Source organism: Bos indicus, chromosome 23 (genome assembly GCF_029378745.1).
Source record: "Bos indicus isolate NIAB-ARS_2022 breed Sahiwal x Tharparkar chromosome 23, NIAB-ARS_B.indTharparkar_mat_pri_1.0, whole genome shotgun sequence".
Lineage (NCBI taxonomy): Eukaryota > Metazoa > Chordata > Mammalia > Artiodactyla > Bovidae > Bos > Bos indicus.
Window position 1 is genome coordinate 15,457,780 of NC_091782.1, and position 21,374 is coordinate 15,479,153.

Sequence of the window (21,374 nt, forward strand, 5' to 3'; positions counted from 1 at the left end):
TAAACTCTGTCAGTCTCAATGCAGTCTCAAACTACTCATCTGTTTTTGTATTTTTATTAGAACATGGCCACAGCCATTCTTCTATGTATTGCTGTGGCTGCATTTGGGCCACGATGTTATGATGAATATTTGAGACACAGACCAATTATCTGGCTCTTTAAGAAAAAATTTGTTGATCCTTAGAATAAACTCAAGGGAGTGTTTTCTTTGTATATACCTGACTTATTTTTTGCTTTTTTCGCTTCTCTTCTCTTCACAGCTATTTGTAAGGCCTCCCTGGACAGCCATTTTGCTTTTTTGCCATTTCTTTTCCATGGGGATGGTCTTGATCCCTGTCTCCATTACAATGTTGGAGAAGACTCGTGAGAGTCCCTTGGACTGCAAGGAGATCCAACCAGTCCATTCTGAAGGAGATCAGCCCTGGGATTTCTTTGGAAGGAATGATGCTAAAGCTGAAACTCCAGTAATTTGGCCACCTCATGTGAAGAGTTGACTCATTAGAAAAGACTCTGATGCTGGGAGGGGTCAGGGGCAGGAGGAGAAAGGGACGACAGAGGATGAGATGGCTGGATAGCATCACCGAGTCCATGGATGTGAGTTTGAGTGAACTCTGGGAGTTGGTGATGGACAGGGAGGCCTGGTGTGCTGCGATTCATGGGGTCGCAAACAGTTGGACATGACTGGGCAACTGAACTGACTGACTGACTGAACTAACTGACTTATTCTTGAAACTCTCTAAAACCCCACCCCGTGTAGCCCCCCTGCAAACTCCCTTCTCACTGCCTTTCATGTTTATTGTGACTGCGACCAGGAGGCTTCCATCTGCTTCATGGCTTCATCTCCAGGCCTTGCTCATGAAAGGTACCCAAGACATTTGTTGAATGCCTGAGCTTTAGCATTATCTCATCAAGGTCTGGCCTGCAAAAGTAGTTGATTTCCCTTTTTTTTTTTCATGGAAATAGAGACACGTGGGAACCACTGGTAATGAAGACTGCTTAGAAGGATGCTTTCAGATGGGAATGGGTTACCAGCGAACTGAATAGTTTCCTGCAGCCCCGAGGACAGCAGCTAAAATGCCCCAGCCAGGGGCCTTCAGTGACCACAGTACAATGATCATTTTCTGTGAATTTCTTGATGTGTAAAAGGGATGGGAAGGCTGACTTAGAACTGAACACAGGAGCCAGGGACATGCCAACACCCCGATCTAACTAGGGTACCCTGATGACCCCAGAGCCATTCTGAGCTGAAAGCTCCTCTTTCACAAATGAGGGAGGTCTGGACTGATAAGAACCAAAGGAATTGGACCCCTATGGAAGGGAAGGCTGAGAGAGAAAGGAGGATAACCTGGAAGATGAAAGAAACCCGTCCCTTTTTGCAAACTTGGCTGCCATCTCTACCTCCAAACAAAGTATAATGACCAAACAGGTCATTTGGGTTTTTCTGTAATGTCTTATGGAAAAACCTAAAAGAACTTTTTGGCCAACCCAGTAGTTCATTGAGACAGGCCCTTCCCTGAGCTCTACCTAAGCCTCCACATGTCAGGGCTGTAATTACTTCTCTTTTTCACAGGCCTTGATATTCATAGAGCCCCGCTTTCTGAGCTCAACTCCAATAGCCCAGACAGCCCCCTGGGGTTCCTTTACTAGTTCAAACATGCATTTTCTGAACACAAATGCATATCACATTTAATTAAAACATATTGCCTATCACCAGGGAATAAGGATGAATAAGACAGTCCTTCCTAGAGGAAGTGCACAGTTTTACATTGAAGTTTGCAAACTGGTCCAGCTCCCTGGTGCTGGATGATTTGCTCACCCCTGGATAAACTCTGCAGAGCTTCACTATAATCCCCACCCCTCCATCAAAAGGACCACAGGAGGGAATGGATGCTAAAGACTTGCTGTGTGACCCTGGTCATCTATACCTGGTCCATACACCTTTCTCTGGCGTCAAGTGGTAACGGCCTTTGTCTCTCTTCACAATGTACTCACGTCCTGAGAGGTATACCCTTAGCAAAGCTGATCTTTCTCTTTTCCCCACAACAAGACTTGCTCTGAAATTTACATTGGGGAGGAAGTTTTGAAAAGAACATCCCCAAACAAAAAAATAAATTAAAAAAAAAAACAAAAACAGACTTCCCTGGTGTCCTGTAGTTAAGACTCCGCCTGCTAATGCAGGGGACATAGGTTCAGTCCTGGTATGGGAAGATCCCACAAGCCTAGGGACAACTAAGCCCGAACACTCCGACTATTGAGCCCATGCTCTAGAGCATCCTGTGCTTTGCAACAAGAGAAACTGTTGCAATGAGAAGCCTGCACACGGCAACCAAAGGTAGCCCCCACTCACGACGACTAGAGAAAACCCACACAAAAGGGAGAGCCAGCAGAGTCAAAAATAAATGAACCCCCTCCCTACACACACACACACACAGACAGAAGTCATGGGAGCCCGATAATCCAGGTGGGGAAATTGGAGGACTTGCAGGACCCCAAGCGTGCAGAACCGAGTGCACTCTCAGCAACCTCCCTGTGCTCCTCCTGCCTTTGTCCCTTTCCTCTCCATGATGCCACCTGAAGTGCCACTTTCTATTAGAAGTCTCCTAGATGCGTTGGAGAAGGAAATGGCAACCCACTCCAGTGTTCTTGCCTGGAGAATCCCAGGCACGGCGGAGCCTGGTGAGCTGCCGTCTATGAGGTCGCACAGAGTCGGACACGACTGAAGCGACTTAGCAGCAGCAGCAGCCACGCATGGAAGGTAGAGGGGGCATTTCTCAGTACCTGTGAAAGCAGGAAAGCAAGGAACCGATGGACATTTCTGGTGCCTTTGGATATAACTTGATACGCTGGTAGCCAATTATTTACAAACGATGTTTACTTGTAAAGGACTGGACACTTTCAGATGGACAGTCCAGAGTTTTCCTTGTACAGATCATTTGCTTCTCCTCTGCTGCTTCATCACTCCATCATTAATCCCTACATCAGTTTTACGCAGAAGGGGAGACTGAGCTCACAGAACAGGCCTGTCACGTGGCCTAGAAGACCACATTCTCCTCCTCAAAGCACGAAATTCTTAATGTCCCTGGTGTACTGTATCCATGGACAGGAATGGGAGGGACGAGGGAAGTAGAGAGAACCCATTATCACTTTGAAACCCCAGCCCCAGTGCCCTGAGGCCTCCCAGGAAATCTTCTGCCTGAACTCCCACCTCACCTCCACCCAGAAGAAATGGACTTTGTTACAGACTGAGTTTTACTTCTTTTCAGGTGGGGCAGCCAGAGTGCTTTCTGGGATTTGTACCTCGAGGATTAGTTACTCACTTTGTCAACAGTGTTGACAACAATAAGCAGAATCACTATTAATGTTAGAGGATGGAGGCTCAAGAAGTGGATGCCTTTTGTATGAAAAGATCAGTAGAGTTAAAATACTTTGATAAGAACTTCCAAGCCCTTCTTCCATGCAGCTGCCTCAGTCTCCCTCAACTCTTCCCAGCTGTCTGTGACTTCCCTTTGGCAAAACAATGCATTTAAAGTTAGGCATAAATTTGCCAATTCTTCAGTCGACAAGAAAAAGAAGCCCCCTCTAGCCACCCCCACCCCCAATTTTGTGGGCATGGGGAGAGGCAGTAGTACTGTCTGGACACTAGAAGAAAAGTTCTCCTGAAGGATGCAGTGGCAGACATCCACACAGCAGCTCCCTGCAAAGGGACTATACACGGTACAGATGCTAAAGACTCACCTTAAATACCTAGAAGAGTCCTTATACCTTTCTGGGATGGGTTAATGGGCATTTTTCAGGGGAATTCATCGTAATTGCATCCCTCCTACCATCTTGTTGCAGCTTCTTCGTCTTTGGACATGGGATATCTTTTTTTGGTGGATTCCAGTGTCGTCCTGTCGATGATTGTTCAACACCTAGTCACAGTTTTGGTCTTCAGGGGGATTTATATCAGAAAACTCTTGAGGCATTCTGACTAGTCTGATTAGCCTTAGTTAGTTAGGATTTTCGGATATGGTAGTCTTATTTTATCAATGAAAATTGGGCAAGACAATTCTACTTTCAAACCAAAGTCACACACCGACTAAAATGGCAAGATCAGACAATGGAATCAGTGGTCTGAGCTGAGTCTAAGACTTCAGGATACCCCAAGCTGAAGTGCCCAGTGTCTTAGGTTGGATCCTGTCCAGGAAATAAAATCCTACATGCTGAGGGGCAACGGAGCCCGCGCACCACAACTACTGAAGCTTGTGTTCCGCAACCAGAGAAGTCACCGCACTGAGAAGCCTGCATACCGCAGCTAGAGAGTAGCCCGCGCTCAGCAACAAAGGCCCAGGGTAGCCAAAAACTAAAGAGATGAGAGGCCGTTATTTGGGAGGTGAGCCCAGGAAAACACTGGTAAGGGAGGGGAGAAGTGAGACAAAGAAGGGAAGGCAGTCAGTGAATGACGGACGATGCTACCAAGCTCAGCACCTCTCCAGGGCGTTCAGAGAGCCCAGGCATCTCAGGCAGCCGGAGTGTTCATCCGTCAGCTCCTGTTTGTCGGTCACCGGCTGAGGGTGCTCCCTGTGGTGCTGAATTCCTGCCCCTTCAAGCTGCCATGTGCCCGCTGTCAACAGCCAGAGAAAGTCCTCAGATGAAGAATCATAGGTGCAGCTGGAGTTGGACTTGAGTCCGCTGCAGTGTGAAGGCCAGGCGATGTGGGCAGGCCACCATCTGACCGAAATGGGCTCTCACATATGCCAGGCTCTGTAGCATCTGTTTAGAGGGCACTGCCGAGTGTATTTAAGAACCAGGCTGCAGAGCCTTGGAACCCCTAGCCAGGTGATGTCTTGAGACTCAGAGCCTGGCGCTAGCTCCTGTGGGAATGGGCTCAGCTAAGGGGTCTTTGTGGGTGTCACCCAGGCACATGGCCTGCTATAAATGTGGGGGTTGAACATCTCTGTCTCCTCTGGAGCTGATTCTCACCATAGGCCTCTGTCAAGGGTTGGAAAGTATTCTGTAAAGCGCTAAACATGTTAGGATTGAAGGGCCATCTGTTCTATTTGAACAATTCAATTCTTCCAATGTAGAAAACCTCTGCAGCCATAGCCAATTATGTAAGGAGTCCTGGGATCACCAGAATGAGTTGGTGATCCTCGTTAGAAGTGTGTACCAGCCGCCTTGGGAGCAGATCCTCCAGCCCCAGTCAAGCCTTCAGAGCTGCTGTGAACCAGAACCACCCAGCTTGGCTGCCTTGGATTCCTGATCCACAGAACCTGATACAATGTTAAGCTGCTAACTTTTAGAGTAACTTGCTGCACAGAGTGTGTATGTGCCCATTAACTCATTTCTGTCTGACTCTTGTGACTCCATGGACTAGAGTCCGCCAGGCTCCTCTGACCATGGGATTTTCCAGGCAATAATACTGGAGTGGGTTGCTATGGCCTCCTCCAGGGGATCTTCTCCACTCAGGGATCAAACCTTCATCTCCTGTGTCTCCTGCATTGGCAGGCAGATTCTTCACCACTGAACCACCAGGGAAGAACTTGCTGTACAGCAGTAGATGACAAACACATGCACAGAGGAAAGAAGCAGACTTTCTGCTAATTCTTGGGAGTGAAATTTGATGGCGGCATAACTGAAATGAAGAGAAACATGGGAGAACTTGGCCCTAGATATGTTCCTTGAGATGCATTCATCCCCTACCCACTGTGTCCTGGGAGGCTGATCTGTAAGGACTGACTCCATCACTGCTGTCTGGAGGGGCTCAGTCCGTAAGGAGCCTGGGCAGAATATCAGAGTAGGGGAGGGAGGTCGTTTCTCCTTGGCTGTGCCCTTGATCAAAGGGCGCTGTGAAGAAGAGCCGTGATTTTTCTCTGGGACTCGTTCACCCTCCCCACCCCCAACCTCCAGGCCCAAGGTTGGTAACAGCTGCATGGCTTGTTACTGACCACTCCTGTGGTTCCTCTACCCTCACCCGCAGCTCTGAAATGAGCTCTTCTGGAAAGAAATCCTCACCGAAGGATCCAAACCTAAGCAAGACACCTGTTACCTATCGGGACCCCATGGACAGATGCAGAGGAGTAAGCCGCTACTGGGCTCTGACCTCAGCATCAAGAGCCTCACCCGGCTGGCAGCTCTCTGGGACAGTGCAGGGAGGGATCTGGGAATTGGTCCAAACTCTGCTGACAGGTGGGAATGAAACAGGAACGGCCTTAACGTCTGTCAGCACTATGTCACCACCCCGTTTGGATAAGCAAATATATTTAAATTTATATTTAATTGTAGGATAATTGCTTTACAATATTGTGTTGGTTTCTACCGTACAATAGTGTGAATCAGTCGTACATACACATATGTCCCCATCCCTCTTGAACCCCCTTCTCACCCCTCAGCCCATCCCATCCCTCTAGGTTGTCACAAAGCATGGGGTTGAGTGCCCTGTGTTATTCATCAACTTCCCACTAGCTATCTATTTTAAATATGGTAATACATACATTTCAATGCTATTCTTCTCAATTCTTCCCACCCTCAATTTCCCCTGCTGTGTGCACAAGTCTGTTCTCTATGTCTGCATCTCTATTTCTGCCCTGCAAATGGGTTCATCAGCACCATTCTTCTAGATTCCATAAATAGGCACTAATATACAATTTTTTTTCTGACTTCACTCTATATAACAGGCTCTAATTTCATCCACCTCACTAGAGCAGACTCATATTCAATCCTTTCGATGGCTGAGTAATATTCCACCCTATATATGTACCACAACTTCTTTATCCATTCATCTGAGAGTTAGCAGAACTGCAGCATTTCCTGGAGGGGAGAATGCTTCCCTTTTCTTGGTTTGTTTTCTCTTTTACAATCACCTAGGATAGTGGTCCTGGAGCTGGGGGAGCTGGAGAAGTTTGTCCTTTATTCACGAGTCTGTCTGACCAGCTCCCAGCTCCCGTTGACCCCTGCTCTTGAGTGTTGAGATCAGGGGAGCCCTGCTTGCCCTGCTGTTTGACCCAGTGGCCAAGGAATGGCCAGGTTGATATCAGGAGCAGTGGTGGTCAGGATTCCTATAGAGGTAGATGGACATGTAGGTTGTGATAAGCAGTATTTTAAGCTGTGCCAAGAGCCCCTAACAGTGGGACATGCCCTAAGAGTAGTGTATGGCACAGCCAACTGCAAGGAAAGAGCAGCTCTTAGGACAAAGCCCGGGCAAGGTTCAGGTCACAGAGCCTTGAGAACCCCAGCCAAGTAGGATCCTGAGACTCTGGGGAGCTTGGACTCAGCACCTGTGGGGATGGGCTTCTCTCAGTCCAGAGGGCATCTTGGGGATTTCTAATCACCCAGGTACTCCCCTAGCTGCCTTCCTGCCTGGAACTGGGCAAAAGAAGCAGGCAATATGGCCTTGCCTGTCCAGACTTCATCTCAAGGAGACAAGGAACAGGGCAGTCAAGTGGCTGCAGCAGGGACCAGGTGGGGACGGATGCAAACGGGTCTGGGGTCTAGTTTCACACAGCTCAGCCTCCAGCCTGGCACTCACAGCTGGACGAAGGCAGGCACAGGACCTCTAGAGGAATCCTGACCACCACTGCTCCTGATATCAGCTTGGCCATTCCTTGGCCACTGGGTCAGACAGCAGGGCAAGCAGGGCTCCCCTGCTCTCAACACTCAAGAGCAGGAGTCAACGGGAGCTGGGAGCTGGTCAGAAGCACTCGTGGGTAAAGGACAAACTTCTCTAGCTCCGCCAGCTCCAAGGACCACCATCCTAGGTGATCGTAAAAGAGAAAACCAACCAAGAGAAGGGAAGCGTTCTCCCCACCAGGAAGAGCTGCAGTTCCGCTCTCAATTAATTACCGATGTTTATCTAATTACCTAGTTCCTTAACACGTTTACTGCTCTGTAATCATTATCTCTCTGTCCAAGGATTCCCATGGGCCTCAGTCCTGCTGTCTCAGTCTGAGTCTGGCTGTTTCTGGAAGATGGGAAGGCAGCAGAAAAGGCTACAAGTTTGATTCTGGCCCATCCCTTCAAAGCCAACTTCAAGTAGCACCTTGATTCAGATCTATGTCAGGAGGAACTGAGGGGACCCACGACAAAACCCCACTCTCTTGTGAAAGCAGCAGGGACCCCACCTGCACCCTCCCCAGGGATTCAGGAGGTGTCCTCTTGGCTTCCATAGCCTGGAGCCAGAACAGAATTGGCAAAGAGCAGCCTCCTGGGAAAGAGTCTTAGATCGGGGATCTGGGTGGTACATCTGCATATCAAGGAGGGACTTGAGGCCATGTTTTTCCAGGGAAGTTTGTGCCCAGTGACAGCAGGTATCGGTATAATGCCCTGGTCGTTTTGGCCCCAAACTGATGGGCTCCAGTGTGCCCTGCTGGGTGGCTACAGGCTTTACGTTGGCTTCACAGCTCTTCCTCTGCCTCACCCTGCTTCCTTTCTTTTCTTCTTAGTTGCTGATCCCTAACAAAGTTGCACGCATCATGGAGAAACGATATACAGAGGAGATAGATATTCATAGTCCATCCTTGAAGGAGCTCCATCTATGGTAGATGGGATCCAGAGCAGGATTCAAAAAGCTATTTAAATGAAGGGAGATCTAGATGAAATGCAGAATCATTCAAACAGGCCATGGAGGTGGGGTGGGGCGGGGGGTGGTGGTTAGGGAAAAGTGGTATAGCAGCGAAAATTGTGACTCTGCCCTTAAGTTCACTTCAGTCGAACAGTTCCCTGTCTTTAGCCTGAGGTGCACAGGTCATCCCCACCACCCCTCCAGACTGAGAACAGCCTGCCCCACCTGCTGTGCTCCCAAGGACAAAGGACATTTGCCTCCGTGGGCCATCAGGCAGCTCCCTTCACTGGGACCCCAACCCGACTCAGACCGGTCCTCAGAAGCCTCCTGCTCTCTCAGGGAGGATGCGTCACTGAACTGCTTAATCACTTCACTCAGAGCTGCATCATTTAACATCATTGCGGCAGTTTCCTCGACAGCATACAGGGGCGTAGCACACAGGGCTGACATCCACGCACACCCCTGGAGACAGTGTCAGCCACGTGTAGGTTCCCACACAGTTGGTGGGGACCAGACAACGGGGACGGGATGCGGAGGTGAGCCCACCTTCCAATTGCTACACACATCCTCTGACTGCCTGGGCTCCCTCAGATCAAAGGGCACCAAGCTCACTTTAACTCCACACTTTAAGGGGAGGAATAGAGTAGTAAGAACACAGGAATGGGAGGTGAGTATCAATTATTGGCTACTTCTGGGTTATTCTGTGTTTACCCCAAAGTGATATTCTGCTTTGCTGTGCCTGTGGGTGGCTAGCCTGTGGGGACTGTGACACCCATCTTGCTTGATGCTACAGGTTGAAATGGAGTTTGGGATGCAAGGTCTTACTAGGTATCAACACCTGTGAGAGGGAGGGAAGGAAGCTGGACTAAAACAGAAATCAAATTGTAATGCACACCCAGTGACCTCTGGCCAGCCTTACAGGGACTTCTGAAGTCTTGCTTAGCTATGCCATCCTCACAGGGCACATTGAACAGGACTTTCTACCTCACTGAGTCACTGGCTAGGAGCTGCTGCAGGTCAGCATGACCTTGAATGATGGCTGTCTGCTCCTGGGCAGCAAGATAGGCCTTGAAAGGGAACACATCTCTGTCTCCCATACCTTCCATCTGACGTTCAGTGCTTTCAGCCCATGGAAGGCACCTACAGAGGAGGGCCAGAGTGGGAGGAATGAGGCTGCAGAGTTTATTCCCCAGGCTTCCTAATGCACCATCATCTCTGGAGGGACCGAATCCCTCTACCAAAAGCCACAGCTCTTATTGGGCTGTTGGGGCCACTATGAGGAAAGCAAGAGAGACTCCATCTTGAAGCCTGTCATCCATCTTAAAGACGGGATGTGAACTGGGCCTGAACTCTGCCCAAGAATGAGCAAACCATTGCTAACAAAAACCAGGTCTCCTGGAGACTTCCCTCCCTAGAGATGACAAATGGAGACTGGAGTCGAGGTCAGGCTCCCCCTGTTGGGTTAACCATGGAGACATCCCCTCGTCATGTATAATCATTGTTCCCCACTTTAACCTTAATTGCTTGTTCTACTTGCCAGCACCTGCTTGGTGTAAAACTCAAACATATACATCAAAGACATTGCTAACGCATAACCAGTCACGTAGTGAGGGGTATAAAACTCAGCCTCTCAGAAACATCAGGGTCCCTGTTGGGAACTGATTCTCCTTGAAGCCGCTGGTGTGATAAACTGTACTCACCGTCTTGAGTGTCTTCCAAGGTTTGAGTTGTGACTCTGGATTCCACAACAGGGCTACCTTGGACTAGGTTCCAGTAACAACCTCCTCTCCACACCCCACCAGGCGCTGTGGTGGTTACAGTTCTCTGTCTATACACCCTTGCTGTTTCCCTATTATTTTGTTAGTTTTCTCAACCCTTCCTCTCTTTAAAAGAGATCCCTTTATGACCACTCTGTAGTTACATTCATGTAGGATGCCATTTCCTTCCTGCCAGGATCTGACTGGACCAGCAATCCAGGGATTCTCTTCATGCTGGTTCTCCTGTTCCATGTTCCTTTGTAACATCTAAGATACTATACTATCCTATAGTCTACCTCTCTATATAATATACCTCTGTAGTATAGTACCTCTATATATAGTACATAGCATACTATACCTCTGGAGATAGGAGATAGATGGGCCCCAGGCTGAGCAGCTGCAACCTGTCTCCTGACACTTTGAGATAAATATTAGCAGAAGCATTGGGCTCTGATTGGATAAAAGACAAAGCACCCACATTTTTCCCATTCTTGTGGTCAAGGGGATTTCCTAGCCCACACACGCACAGGGAAGGCCCTCAGTCTAGGGAAGGGGACCAAGGGAGAGACAGACACCAGTCAGCTGCCCAGAAACCCTCAAGCTGGAGTCCGTCTTGGCTGAGGGATGCACACGCCCACCAGGAAGGACCCTGGGTCAGGGCAAATACAGCCACAAGCAGGCTGACTTGCCAGAGACAGCCTGGAAGCCTGCCTCCGTTAAGTGATCTAAGCCGCCCAAGTTGGGCGCAGCTCTCTGTGTTCACCCCTGTGCTCCTCTACACGTACTTTGCTTCTAGTAAATGCTTTGTCTATTTCATAATCTTGGTCTCTGATTTATTTTTTTCCAAAGAAGACAAGGATTGAGGTTCTGCTTCTATTCGACTTGTAACTGGGAAGGGTTAATCTTGAATGTATTCCCGATCTGCTTCTGCGACTTTAACCCTCACCTTGCCACTTTCGTTGTTGTAGGCAGAAGTAATGGCCTGCCTCAGGGAGATTACTTGAGCCACCCACCTGTGAAGAACTGTAAGGAAGTGAAACTAACACGTCCCCCTGCCTGTGGCTTGCCATTCTAGGGGACATTTGTGAGGACTGAATAGTCTTTATTTTGTTTCCTCACGCCCCCTACCCTCCCTGCATCTCTGATCCATAGAAGTGCCTGGCAACCAGGCCCCGACAACAGGGTTATTTTGAGGCACTAGCCTGCCATCTTCTTGGTCAGTCAGCTCCTGAATAAAGTGCTTCAGCTCAGATTCATTGTCCTCTCTTGCAGCTAGCAGAGCGAGCCTGGACTTGGTAACAGTCTTGCCCCCTACCTCTCACTCCAAACCAGTTTTTTAATCTCAATAATCTACATGCTGCTGTTTGTAGAGTTAAAAAAACAAAAAAAGGCAACCCATACTTTAGGTCTCAGTTACGGTTCCTAGAAAGAGATCCTGAGATGAAGACGGGGTACAAGTGATTCACTAAGAAAAGGTTACAAAGGGGATCGAAAACAGTCTGGGAAGCAGAAAAGGGAGGGAATCAGAGTAGGTATATGACTCAGGCAAGGTCCCACATAAGACAGCAGCAGCCTGACCCCACGAGGGAGCTCGAACAGGAACTGTGCCTCCAAGTTTGATGGGTATGGATCACTTTTGCCCTAGGCAGGCACAGTCATTGACTAGGGATTGCCCTAGGAAAGCAAACTCCAAGTTGCTGAGGGTCTCTTCCTGTAGATGAGGTATTTCAGGCTTGAGGGCAGCCCTCCAAAAAAGAGTTAGTAGAGGTACAGACTATTGGAGGCAAAGGCTCAAAGCCAGGGAGAGATGGACAGAAATGGTGAAAATGGGTTGGAGTGACATGAACAAGATGGCAGAAGAGAAAGCACCAGTTTTTCATCCCCCACTCCGTGGAAACAGTGAATAAAAAGCAGGCCAAAGGAGCTTTACAAGAACCCTAGAACCAAGTTAAACTGCAGCAACCAACCTAACCAAGAAAAAGCTGCAGTCGTAACAGTAGAAAACTATCTGGGATTTTTGTTTGCAGTACTCTACCGTCTTTGTGGTCGGTCGGGAGGAAGCTGCCCAACTCCTGGGTCATCCCCCAGGAAGGAAGGGAAAGAATAGAACTTGCTTGCAATGTTCTGGTTTATCTGAGGGCTGCTTGAAGGATGGCTTCTGTCTCACTCGACTTGGAGCTCTGATGGAAAGGGCAGAATAGTCTGAGTATCAGGTTAGAGGCCCCTGAAACCAGTGGCAGTTACCACAAGGTGAGAGCTGCCGGGGGACTGCAGACACATGGGCTCCTGGGGGCAGGAGATTATGGGCAAAGGACTACAATAGAACATGAGGAGTCCCTTTGCAGGTGAGGTTTTCAGGGACCTGAAAACTTTTAAAGGCAACTGTGCATATAGAGAATTGAAGCACACATAGGAAGATGCATCACCAAAGAAGGTTTGAGAGAAACCTGAGCTGTTATGTTGGACTGATAAGCAAAGTTTTTCTTACATATAACTCTGTAAAGACTGGGAGAAGTGTTTTTTCAAATGCCCAATTTCCAAGAAACAATTACAATGCATATGAAAAACAGGGAAACATGACCCATTTAAAGGAACAAAATAAATCTCTAAAAATTGACCCTAAAGAAAAACAGTCCTCTGAATTATCTGAATTACTTGAGGAAGACTTCAAAAAATCATCTTAAATATGTTCATGGGCTAAGTAATAATACACAACTAAACTAAATCAGGAAAATGATCTATGAACAAAATTAGAATATCAGAGATAGAAACTATCCAAAAACTATGGAAAAAAAGTTCTAGAGCTGAATTACAGTGACTGAGGTGAAAATTATACTAGAGATTCAACAGCCGATTGAATAGGCACAAGAATCAAAGAACTTGAGTGATTTGAAGTTATTCTTTTGTTTCTCAGAGTCAAAAAAGAAAAGTGGCTGTTTCACAGTAGCAGAAACCCACTGTGAAACCTGAGGGCCTTATGGAACAATATCAAATGGGCCAGTATATGCATTATGGGACTCCCCGAAAAGAAAAGAATCAGAGAGCTTATCTGTAGTACTACGGCCCTAAAACTTCCCAAGTTTGAGGAAAGAAATGGATATACAGATACAGGAAGTTCAAACTCCAAGTAGGATAAAAAGGCACACACTGAGATGTTATCAAACTGCCCAAAGAATCTTGAAAACAGCAAGACAAAAACAACTCATCACATAAAGAGAGCACCCATAGACTATCAGATTTTTCTGCAGAAAACTCGCAGACCAGAAGGCAACAAGATAAAGTGCTGAGAGAAAAAATTGTCAGAATACTCTATCTGGCAAATCTGTCTTCAACAATGAGGAATAAATTCTTTCAGATAAAGAAGAGCTGAGGGAATTCATGACCACTAGACTGTCCTTGTGGAAACAGTTGAAGGAGTCCTTCAGGCTTAAAAGAAAGGACGGTAGACAGTAACCCGAAGTCACCTGAAAATATAGAGTTCTCTGATAAAGGTAAATGTATGGACAAGTATAAAAGCCTGTATTATATAAATTTCATAACTCTTAAGTTTTAAAAGACAAATAGGAAAGTTAAATGTTTGGTACACAATATTTAATGATGTCATTGTGATATATTAAGTATGGGATACTCAAGTAGCTCTGGTCAATCTATGACAAAGGGGGAAAAATGCAGAAAAAAAAATGGAGAAAAGACAGTCTCTTGCAAAAGAGATGCTGGGAAAACTGGAGAGCTACATAAAAGAATGATAAGAGAAAATTTCTTCACACCTCATAAACACAAAATGAATTAAAGATCTAAATGTAAGACCTGAACCCATAAAACTAGGAGAGAATACAGCAGAACACTGACATAAATCATAGGAATATTTTTTGGGGGGTCTAAGACAAAAGAAGTAAAAGCAAAACAAACAAATAGGACCCAAATAACTTGAAAACATTGAATAGAGGAAACCATTAACAAAAAAGACAACCTATTGTATGGGAGACAGTAATTGCAAATGATATGAACAATAAGGGGAGGCCTTGCAAATAGCTGTGAAAAGAAGAGAAGCGAAAAGCAAAGGAGAAAAGGAAAGATATAAACATCTGAATGCAGAGTTCCAAAGAATAGCAAGAAGAGATAAGAAATCTCAGTGATCAATGCAAAGAAATAGAGGAAAACAACAGAATGGGAAAGACTAGGGATCTCTTCAAGAAAATCAGAGATACCAAAGAACATTTCATGCAAAGATGAGCTCGATAAAGGACAGAAATGGTATGGACCTAACAGAAGCAGAAGATATTCAGAAGAGATGGCAAGAATACACAGAAGAACTGTACAAAAAAGATCTTCACGACCCAGATAATCACAATGGTGTGATCACTCACCTAGAGCCAGACATCCTGGAATGTGAAGTCAAGTGGGCCTTAGAAAGCATCACTACAAACAAAGCTAGTGGAGGTGATGGAATTCCAGTTGAACTATTCCAAATCCTGAAAGATGATGCTGTGAAAGTGCTGCACTCAATATGCCAGCAAATTGGGAAAACTCAGCAGTGGCCACAGGACTGGAAAAGGTCAGTTTTCATTCCAATCCCAAAGAAAGGTAATGCCAAAGAATGTTCAAACTACTGCACAATTGCACTCATCTCACACGCTAGTCAAGTAATGCTCAAAATTCTCCAAGCCAGGCTTCAGCAATATGTGAACCGTGAACTTCCTGATGTCCAAGCTGGTTTTAGAAAAGGCAGAGGAACCAGAGACCAAATTGCCAACATCCACTGGATCATGGAAAAAGCAAGAGAGTTCCAGAAAAACATCTGTTTCTGCTTTATCGACTATGCCAAAGCCTTTGACTATGTGGATCACAATAAACTGTGGAAAATTCTGAAAGAGATGGGAATACCAGACCACCTGACCTGCCTCTTGAGAAACTTGTATGCAGGTCAGGAAGCAACAGTTAGAACTGGACATGGAACAACAGACTAGTTCCAAATAGGAAAAGGAGTACGTCAAGGCTGTGTATTGTCACCCTGCTTATTTAACTTATATGCAGAGTACATCATGAGAAATGCTAGACTGGAAGAAACACAAGCTGGAATCAAGATTGCTGGGAGAAATATCAATAACCTCAGATATGCAGATGACACCACCCTTATGGCAGAAAGTGAAGAGGAACTCAAAAGCCTCTTGATGAAGATGAAAGAGGAGAGTGAAAAAGTTGGCTTAAAGCTCAACATTCAGAAAACGAGGATCATGGCATCCGGTCCCACCACTTCATGGAAAATAGATGGGGAAACAGTGGAAACAGTGTCAGACTTTATTTTTCTGGGCTCCAAAATCACTACAGATGGCGACTGCAGCCATGAAATTAAAAGACGCTTACTCCTTGGAAGGAAAGTTCTGACCAACCTAGATAGCATATTGAAAAGCAGAGACGTTACTTTGCCAACAAAGGTTCGTCTAGTCAAGGCTATGGTTTTTCCAGTGGTCATGTATGGATGTGAGAGTTGGACTGTGAAGAAGGCTGAGCGCTGAAGAGTTGATGCTTTTGAACTGTGGTGTTGGAGAAGACTCTTGAGAGTCCCTTGGACTGCAAGGAGATCCAACCAGTCCATTCTGAAGGAGATCAGCCCTGGGATTTCTTTGGAAGGAATGATGCTAAAGCTGAAACTCCAGTACTTTGGCTACCTCATGTGAAGAGTTGACTCATTGGAAAAGACTCTGATGCTGGGAGGGATTGGGGGCAGGAGGAGAAGGGGTCGACAGAGGATGAGATGGCTGGATGGCATCACTGACTCGATGAACGTGAGTCTGAGTGAACTCCGGGAGTTGGTGATGGACAGGGAGGCCTGGAGTGCTGCGATTCATGGGGTCACAAAGAGTTGGACATGACTGAGCGACTGACCTGAACTGAACTGATACTATCACTTCATGTAGAATCTAAAATTTAAAAATGAATATAAAGAAAACAGAAATAGATTCAGATAGAGAACAAACTTACCACTGATGAGAGAAAAGGAGGACCAGATAAGGTAGGGGATTCAGAGATACAAACTACCGTGTAAAAAATAGATCAACAAGGGTATGTTGTGGAGCACAGGGGGAAAATAGCCATTTGGTTTGTACAATTTAAAGTAGAGTATAATTAGGTCCCATTTGTTTATTTTTGCTTTTATTTCCAATATTCTTGGAGGTGGGTCATAGAGGATCCTGCTGTGATGTATGTCGGAGAGTGTTTTGCCAAAACCACTATGAGGTACCATTTCATGCCAGTCAGAATGGCTGCGATCCAAAAGTCTACAAGCAATAAATGTTGGAGAGGGTGTGGAGAAAAGGGAACTCTCTTACACTGTTGGTGGGAATGCAAACTAGTACAGCCACTATGGAGAACAGTGTGGAGATTCCTTAAAAAACTGGAAATAGAACTGCCTTATGATCCAGCAATCCCACTGCTGGGCATACACACTGAGGAAACCAGAAGGGAAAGAGACACATGTACCCCAATGTTCATCGCAGCACTGTTTATAATAGCCAGGACATGGAAGCAACCTAGATGCCCATCAGCAGGTGAATGGATAAGAAAGCAGTGGTACATATACACAATGGAGTATTACTCAGCCATTAAAAAGAATACATTTGAATCAGTTCTAATGAGATGGATGAAACTGGAACCTATTATACAGAGTGAAGTAAGCCAGAAAGAAAAACACCAATACAGTATACTAACGCATATATATGGAATTTAGAAAGATGGTAACAATAACCCTGTGTACGAGACAGCAAAAGAGACACTGATGTATAGATCAGTCTTATAGACTCTGTGGGAGAGGGAGAGGGTGGGGAGATTTGGGAGAATGGCATTGAAACATGTATAATATCATGTATGAAACGAGTCGCCAGTCCAGGTTCAATGCACGATACTGGATGCTTGGGGCTGGTGCACTGGGATGACCCAGAGGGAGGGTATGGGGAGGGAGGAGGGTTCAGGATGGGGAACACAGGTATACCTGTGGCAGATTCATTTCGATATTTGGCAAAACTAATACAATATTGTAAAGTTTAAAAATAAAATAAAATTAAAAAATAAGTAGAGTATAATCTATACAGATACTGAATCACTATGTTATACACTGAAAATAGTATGTTATAAATCAACTATACTTCAATAAAATTTGGAAAAACAATAAAAAAAGACCAAATGTGGGAGGTAAAACTATAATGGAGTAGTTTGTATTTAATTGAATGTATCAATTTAAATTGTTATAGTTAAGGATGTTTGATGCATCCCATAGTAGCCATAAAAACTATTTATAGAATACATGCAAAAAGAAATGAGATGGAAATCAGAACACATCACTACAGAAGTAAATTCAATTACACACAAAGGAAGGGAGTAAAAAGGAAAAGGAGAACAAAAAGCTACAAGACATATTGTAATTGTTTAGTCTCTAAGTCCTGCCTGACTCTGCACCCCCATGGACTGTAGCCATCCAGGCTCCTCTGTCCACAGGATTTTTCAGGCAAGAATACTGGAGTGAGTTGTTATTTCCTTCTCCAGGGGATCTTCTTGACCCAGTGATCCAACTCATGTTTCCTGCATTGGCAGGTAGATACTTTACCGCTGACTCACCAGGGAAGCCACCCCCAAAATACTGCTGCTGCTGCTGCTAAGTCTCTTCAGTCGTGTCCGACTCTGTGCGACCTCATAGATGGCAGGCAGCCCACCAGGCTCCCCCAGCCTGGGATTCTCCAGGCAAGAACACTGGAGTGGGTTGCCATTTCCTTCTCCACCCCCAAAATACAGAAAACAACAAAATGGCAAAAGTAATTCCTTCCCTATCAGTAATCTAAATGTAATGAATAAATGTACTTGATCAAAAGACAGATTGGCAGAATGAATAAACACAGGATATAACTATGTGTGGTCTATAAAAGACTCAGTTTTTTCTTCTCTTACTTCTTCTTTGATGTTCTTCCCTTTATAGGTAGATTTGAGTCTCTGACCTATATTTTTCTTCTCTAGTTACAATTTTATTATGTGAATTATACTTCAACAAAACTGGAAAAAACTTAGGAACTCTATCTTTTAAAGTGAAGTGAAGTCGCTCAGACGTGTCTGACTCTTTGAGACCCCATGGACTGTAGCCTACCAGGCTCCTCGGTCCATGGGATTTTCCAGGCAAGAGTACTGGAGTGGGTTGCCATTTCCTTCTCCAGGGGATCTTCCCAATCCAGGTCCCAGGGATCGAACCTGGGTTTCCTACATTGTAGGCAGACGCTGTACCGTCTGAGCTACCAGGGAAGCCCATTTTAAAGTTAAGGAGAAGTCTTTAATGACAGCCCCGCTTCCAATCTCTCAGAGCCGACTCCTCATCTACAGGGGTCTTGTTAGGGGTCTGTGGAAAGGGGTCAGCCTCCCCCATTTCTGCCATTTCCACAGCCCAGTGAACTACAGGGAGCAGCTCAAGCCACCCCTGCTAGCTGGCCTTGCCCAGGTCAACCTCAGAGTGGCGGTGGGGCCTCCAGCAGAGATTATGTCACTTGCCATTGAGGTGAAGTGTACTCAGTCCTCACCTCCACTCAGCCAGGGCCCAAGCCAATCAACCCAGCCGGCCTGGACTCCAGTTCTTAAAGTTCATTTCCTAGTCTGTTCCATCCACCTATTTCCAAAATCCATCAGTATTACTGAGGATCACCTGGTGTATCAGAAACCTCTATGTTCGTGGACAAAATTATGGAATAAAAAGAGAAGGCGATGCTGACCTCTCTCCATGCTGCTGCTGCTAAGTCACTTCAGTCGTGTCCGACTCTGTGCAACCCCATAGACAGCAGCCCACCGGGCTCCCCCATCCCCGGGATTCTCCAGGCAAGAACACTGGAGTGGGTTGCCATTTCCTTCTCCAGTGCATGAAAGTGAAAAGTAAAAGTGAAGTCGCTCAGTCATGTCTGACCCTCAGTGACCCCATGGACTGCAGCCTTCCAGGTTCCTCCATCCATGGGATTTTCCAGGCAAGAGTCCTGGAGTGGGGTGCCATTGCCTTCTCCGTTCTCTCCATGCTAGAAGTTCTAAACTTTAAGTTCATTAAGTCAGGTGATGAGTGTTGTGATATAAACAAGTTAACATTTCTTGCCAGTAGACCTGCCTTGCAACAAATCCCCTCAATTTGTTGGAGAGTCTTTTAATTTTTATTGGAGTATAATTCTTTCACAAAGTTGTGTTAATTTCTGCTGTGTAACAAAGTGGATCTTATGTGTGTATATATATGCCCTCTTTTTTTGGATTTCCTCCCCACTTAGGTCATTGCAGAGCACTGAGTAGAGTCCCCTGTGCTATACAGCAGGTTCTCATTAGTAACCTATTTTATACGTAGCAGTGTATGTATGCCAGTTCCAGTCTCCTAAAGGATGTTTTGTAGGGTGCATAATTCTAGGTTGGTTCTCATAACTTTCTCAACACTATTTCACTCCACTATCTTCTTGCTTGAGTGGTTTCTGAGGACAGTGAGCAAACTATGTCGCTTCAGTCAAGTGCGACTCTGTGTGACCCCGGAACACTACAGTCTACCAGGCTCTTCTGTCCGTGGAATTCTCCAGGCAAGCTCACTGGACTGTTGCGGTATCCACCTCCAGGGTTCTGAGAAGTTAGGCCTAATTCTTATCTTTCTTGCTCTATAAATAAGGTGTTTTTTCATTCAACTTTTAAGAGCGTTTGCTTGGCTTTTAGGATTTTCTTCTATATCTGATTTCCTGGTTTGTAAATGGTTTGTAAATACTATGCCCAGGTATAGTTTTTTAGGGGAAGCATTCATCCTAATCATTCTGAGCTTCCTAGATCTGTGGTTTGGTGTCTGACATTAACTTGGGGGAAGTTCTCAGTCATTATTGCTTCAAATATTTATCTGTTCCCTTTTCTTCTAATATTCTCATTATACATATGCTACAGGTTTTGCAGTTGTCCTTCAGTCCCTGGCTTTTCTTTTAAGTCTTTGTTTTTGGTTTGAGGATTCTATTGGTATATTCTCTAGTTTGGAGATTCTTTCCTTCCCAATGTCTATCAAGTTTATGAAGTCCAAAGACATTCTTCATTTCTATTAGTGTTTTGGTTTTTCTCTCTAGCATCTTTGTTTTCTTAGGATTGCTGTCTCTAATTACACTGCCATCTGCTCTTACATGCTGCTGACTTTATCCTAATGAAATACTTGGCATATTAATCATAGCTGTTTTAAATTCCCAGTGTATTTCCAACATCCCTGCCATGTCTGGCTCTAATACTTTGTCTCTTTAAACTGGGCTCTTTTGTCATTGGTATGCTTTTTTAATTGAGTTATAATTGACCTAACATTATGTTAGTTTCACATGTACCAGGTAATGGTTCAATATCTGTATGTGTTGTGAAATCACATTTTTCTTGACAGCTAGATATGATACTTTACTGTGTAAAAGGCACTGTGTTCATTGGCCTTTAGTAATGTGGTGGTGAGGTATGAGGTTAGAGAGTGGGGATGTTCTATAGTCCCATGACTGGATTTTCCAAGTGTTTCAGTTCTTCTCTACCCCGAGGTGGACAGGCTGTCTAGTGGAGTAGGGTACTTCCCTTCCTCAGGTCAGTTAGGCTCTAATGATATGCCAGCCATCTGGGCTCCGGTAAGTACTTTCCCATCAAAAAGTTTACAAATAATGCTGGAAAGGGTGTGGAGAAAATGGAGCCCTTCTATATGATTGGTAGGAATGTAAACTGCTACAATCACTATAGAGAACAGTATGGACCTTCCTTAAAAAACTAAGAATAGAACTACCATATGATTCAACAATCCCACTCCTGGGCATATATCTGGATAAAATAATAACCTGAGAGGAAGCATGTTCCCTAGTGTTCACTGCAGCACTGTTTACAAAAGCCAAGATATGGAAGCAATCTAAATGTTCATCAACAGAAGAATGGATGAAGATATGGTACATATAGACAATGGAATATAACTCAGCCATAAAAAGGAGGAAATAATGCCATTTGCAGCAACATGATGGACCTAGAGATCATTATACTAAATGAAGTCAGAGAAAGACGTGTGATATCACTCATGTGTGGGATCTTCTTTAA